A 6,000-nucleotide genomic window follows, 5' to 3' on the forward strand; every position below is an offset into this window, starting at 1 on the left:
TAAGTGACGTAAAGATATAGTGAGTCTTAATTACTTTTAAATGTTCCTGTACTGTTTTTAATGTAATAGGAATCATATTTTTAAATTAAATTCACAAATCTAAATCATTACTCAATTACTATATACTTTAAATTGGAATCACAAGGCTATTCGTTTTGCTATTTTAATATGCTAAAGTTCTTTAAAACATTACACATTCTTAATGCACCAAAGTTAACATCATTTAATAATAGCTCATTGAGATAGAATTCATACCCTTAATACACCCTTTAGTATACGCTTTTAACGTATATAATTTAGTGGGTTTTAGTATATTCACAAAATTTGCCACCATCAAGGCTCTGTAATTTTGGAAGAAATTTGCCACCCTGAAAAGAAACCCTGCACCCATAAACCACCCCTCCCCATTCTCTTCCCTGTTCCTGGAGAAACACATTGATCTGCTTCTATCTCTGGATTTGCCTGTTCTGGCCGTTACACACAAATGGAATCCTACACTGTGTGATGCTTTCTTTCACTCAGCATAATGTTTTCAAAGCTCATCCACGTCATAGCATGGAGCAGTGCTTCATTCCTTTCTATGGCTGATTAACATCCTATTGTTCAAATATGCCACATTTTGTTCATCCGTTCACCAGATGCTGGATGTTTGGGTTGTTTCCATCCCTTGGCGATTATGAATAATGCTTCTCTGAACATTCTGTGGACAATTTTTTGTATGAACACATGTTTTCATGTTTCCTGGTTGTATACCTAGGGATAGAATTGATGGGTCCCCCAAATATTTTATATAGTTGTGTCTTTTGACCTCCTCCTTCAGGAGCCAATGAAGGTTAATAAGTTTCGGTTGGTTGTCTTGTCATTGTCTTCGCGTGTGGAACAGTCCTTTACCCTTTTTGGTTGACAGGAAACTGATTTTTTACAAAACTCCAGAGCAGTAGTTCCGTAGAATGTCCCAGTTTCTGATCGTTTCCTTGTGGTGATATTCACATCAGGACGTGCATGACATCAGGTTATGTCACTCTTGCTGATAAGTTTCATCATTGGGTTAGGTCTTGACCGCCCGATTTCTCCATTTAAAGGTACATTTTCCCGTTTGCACTTCGTAAGTAATCTGTGGACGCCGCTTAGAAACTAGGTCTTTTTTCATCTTTGACCCAGTGGTTCAAGCTGTCTGAATCTATTCCTGCGCTGGGATGGTGAAAGGATAATAGGATTTGCTTTTAGGGCTTGACATCCAAAGGCTTGAGGTATTTTGGTCGTTCAGATCTTTCAAAGGCATCGTAGGATGTGGACGAGTGTCTCTAACCCTGGGAAGACTTAGAATCCACTACAGAGATTATGAATGAAATCAGAACGCATGGTGTCAAGTTTGGTGCTATACAACTTGACAATAAAACGATAGACAATTCAAAATGGGCAAAGGATTTGAAGAGACACTTCTCCAAAAAAGACACGCAAATGGCCAATAAGCACATGAAAAGATGCTCAACATCATCAGTCATCGGGAAAATCAAAATCAAAACCACAATGAGATACCACTTCAACACACTAAGGGGGTTGTAATCAAAATTGGAAAATAGCAAGTGTTGGCAAGGACGTGGCGAAATTAGCACCCTCATACACTGCCCATAGGAATGTAAAATGGTGCAGCCACTTTGGAAAACAGTCTGGCAGCTCCTCAAAAGGTTAAACATAGAAGAGGTGATGTGATGGTTTCACAGCCTTGTGAAGATAGTAGAAACCACTGAATTGGGGTAGTGGGGTGGAGGAAAAATTGAAAAAAAACCCCTGTACTTTAAAAATAAAATATCAAGGTCAATTATGGTTCATTAGGATGTTATTTTTAGAACAACTGAGAAAAGTTGAACATGATTACATGTGTCCGTCTTTTGAGGTGTGATTCATATTGGGTTCTACAAGAAAATGATGCTTCGGAAATGCATACCGCAGTATTTAGTGCACACTGCACACTGAGGTAACTTGCCGTCCAATGGCTCACAGCAAGCAAAATGGCAGATAGGGTAAAATCATAACAACTGGGAACAAGATGACTTCTATACAGGTGCTCGTTGTACCATTCTTTCAACTTTTCTATAGGTGTGAACATTTTCAAAAAGTTGGGGGAAATAAATGAAACCTGGGCTCCAAAATTTCACAATCAGGACTTATGCAATCCCCAAGAAGAACATCCTCTCCAACGTCCCCACCCCCAGATGTGGCCATGGGGAGCCACGGAGACAAGGAAGAAGCTCCCTGGAGGCAGGACCAGAACCAGTCTTCGCTGTTCACGTCCAGCGGGCTTGGTCTTTGCTAAGGGCCCGTGTCTGCTATGTGCTTCCATTTTTCCCCTTTTCCACATAAGAATTCTTTCTACACCTTTGTTTATTGGGCGTCCTGGGCCAGCCACATCTGGGCCTGATAAAGAAGACTGTCTTCCTCCAAAATCCTGGACTCTGAGCTTGACACAGTACCCAGATGGGAACCTAATATTGTCTCCATTGGAAGATGCGTGAGTGTGCCGTGGGTAGGGGAAGAAGTGTATGTATGAGCATTATTGTAGCCAAAGGGGTGGACTGTAGCAGGGAGCACCAGTTGACTGTCCAATATCCATTACCACTGTCTCTCTTGATCAAAGACTCCTGACTCAGTGCAGGGTGGCAATATGTCTATTTCATTTCCCAGCTGCAATTACGTTTGTTGTGGAACAAATTACCCCAAAGCTTAGCATCTTAAAACAGCCATGTTATGGGTGTGTGCTCATGGCTTCTGTAGGTCAAGAGTTTGGGCAGGGCACAGTGGGAATGGCTTGTCTTTGCTCCATGGAGTCTGGGAAACCATGTCTGGGACCCACACCTGGCCTCCTTGGGAGGCCTAGGCATCCTTGGGGCAACTGGACTTCTTCCATGGCCGTTCAGGGCTCCAAAAGCAAGTGCCCCTTCGGCTCACCAGGAGAAGCTGCCTCACCTTCTCTGACCTAGTCTGGAAAGTCATGCTGCATCCCTTTTTCCACATTCTATTTGCTATGAGTGAACTACTGAGGTTGGCGTGCATTCAAGACCCCACCTCATGGCAAAAGGAGTGCCAAAGACTTGGTGGATGTACTTTAAAATCACAGCACCCACCCTCCTTTGCACCTACAGATGGCTAAGGGCATGTGAGTCAATGCTCTCTGTAGGGCTTCTGGAATGATCTTTGCAGGAAACTGACCCACTCAAGGAAGAGCCATTTTGACCCTCCACCTTACTCATTCTTTCTGTCTGGAACATACCATGATGAGAGATTTGGGTCACAAGGGAAAACCTGTATCTGAAGACATCCAAATAATTTTTGTCAAGACCCAGAAGTTCTGCTGAGTCTCTTTTCTCTCCAATTTTAGTACAGTCAGAAATGTACATGCGTAGCATTTAAAGACACAATTCTACAAAGCTCACGGTGATAAAGAGCAGTTCCCTCCCCATCTCCCCTCCTCATTGCCCCGTTTGGAGAAGCACAACACTTTTAGCTGGATCTTTACCTCCATAAGCTCTAAATAATCTACTTATTGCTGCTTCTGCAATTTTCTATTTGCAGCATTGTCTATTGACTTCCCACTAAAGAGGAAGAGGCTGTAGCTTTCTTTCGTCTCCTCACCTCCTCCCTTCTGCTGTGTATGTGCTCCCCTCACTGTTGGCCAATAGAGTTACAAAGTTGTTTTGATTAGATCATTATGTTGGCACCATTAGCATCACTCTCCACCTAGCCGTGTGGTGTATTTGTGATTCCTCCTTTCTTGCATAACTTTCTATGTCCCCTGGAGTTAATGATCATCTCGTTTAGCGTTTGCTAAGCTCTCTGGACGTCTCATGAGTCGGAATCCTGAGCTCTCTGTCCCGTGACTAAACCTCTCAGTCCATTTGGAGGCATCTAGACTTCTATCAGTTTCAGTTTTTGCCCCTGACTGTCCCCTATGTCTTCTCTCCCTTTCCTGTCCTCCATATGCTCTGTGTGGGAAACCCCAGGCAGCTGTCATCCTGAACTTCCTTCACCACCGTCCTGGGGATTTCCTCCACATCTCAGCCTCCGGCTTGCAGTCTCACCTCCAGAAGTACCTGGTGCCACAGATTCCCGAGCAATTTGGGGGTTCTGGGTTCAATGAGTCTCTTCTCTACTTTCCCACCTGCAGCCTGAGATTCAGTTTTCAGAGTCTACCAAGAGGTTACCACATATCCAGTCCCTAAACTTGTCTTCTCTCTCCTTTTCTCTGTCCGTGAGGGTTTACCCCTTTAAAAAAATCCTTTAAAACATAGTGGAAACAGGGGAAGAAGTCTGGGATCATTTTCTGGCTCTGCATTTCCTGGCTGCATGATCTGAAGACAGTGACTTTTCTCTCTGTATCAGTAAAATGGGATAACAGGAGTCCCTACCTCATTAGATGGGAGTGAGGAACTAAAGGGTTAATGTTGGTAAAGTGCCCAGAGCCGTGGGACACACAGCAGGACATGCCACCTGCATGTGAGCGGTTCCTGTTACTGGGGTTTAGGAAGGGAGCCATATTACATGCTGTTGCTGCTTAACACGTTACTCCCAACCTGGAAGCTTAGAATAACCGTTTTGTTTGCTCAAGGGTCCTTGAATTAGGAATTCAGATAGGGTAGAGTAGGGGTGGCTTGTTTCTGCTTCTCAATGTCTGGGGCGTTAGCTGGGAAGACTCAATAGCTGGGGATGATGTGAAAGCTGGGGCTGGATCATCTGGAGGCTTCTGCACTCACATGTCCGTCTGCATGTTGATGCTGGCGATCGGCTGGACCTCAGCGGTGTGGACCTGTGGACACGTGACCTTTCCAGGTGTCTTGGGCTTCCTCCCAATATGGTCGCCTCAGGATAACCAGACTGCTAATGTGGCAGCTCAGGGGGTCTTAGAAGCCACGCACACACACTCGATGAGAAAAATGGCAAAGTCACACCACAGGAGAGCCTGTGGGACAGGAGACATTATTGTCGCCATCTTTGGAATCTGCAATCTGCCACGTTTCTCAGACCTTTCTTGATGCGGTCTAGACTGTTTAAGTCTGTCCTCAGCCCACATCCCTTGGATTCAAGCGCCACCTGCTCAAGTGTGATGTGTCGGCCACATTCGCTCAGAGGACTTCTTTGCCTGACCAATAGATCAGCATGATCTAGTGTTCTGCCCAGCTGAGCTCCTTTCCTATTTCTCTCGCCTGGCAGGGACACAATGCTTATAGATAGTCCAATGACATTGGATTAGGGTCTACACGTTTCTTGTCTTATCTGGCTTTGTGGTCAGACTTTTGTCATGCACTTTGCTGTTATTATGGGGAACATTTTTCTCGGTTAATTATTTATATCTGTAAAACTTCTTATTTGGAGACTATCAAACATGCACAAAAGTAGACATAGAAGAGTATAAGGACCCCCTGTACCTCTCACCCAGCACAACACCTGCCAAACCACAGCCAAGTTGGCCCCATCTGCAAGCCCACCCACCTTCTACCTCCCATGTTATCTTTATTTATCGTTCCTGTACCAGAAAACTCAATCTTTAAAAGTGCACAACTCAGTGGTTTTTAGTGCATTCACAAGGTTGTGCAGCCATCACCACTATCTCATTGCAAACATTTCATCACCTCCAAAGTAGCCCATCCCCATTGGCAGCCACTCTCCGTTCTCCCCTTCTCCCAGCCCCTGGCAGCCACAGACTACTTTCCGTCTCCGTAGATTTGTCTTTCCTGGACAGTTCGTATGGAATCATACAATATGTGGCCTCTGCTGTCGCCTTCTTTCACTTAACATAGTGTTTTCAAGGCTCATCCATAGTTTAGCATGTAACGGTACTTCATTCCTATTTACGGCTGAATAATATTCCATTGTACGAATATACCACGTTTTGTTTATCCATTATCAGGTGACAGATAATTAGAATGTTTCCAGATTTTATAATCAATGATGTTTCGACTATTGTGAATAATGCTTCTGTGAGCATTAATGCATATATTTTTG

The sequence above is a fragment of the Equus przewalskii genome, chromosome 9, assembly GCF_037783145.1.
Source record: "Equus przewalskii isolate Varuska chromosome 9, EquPr2, whole genome shotgun sequence".
NCBI classification, from domain to species: Eukaryota; Metazoa; Chordata; class Mammalia; order Perissodactyla; family Equidae; genus Equus; species Equus przewalskii.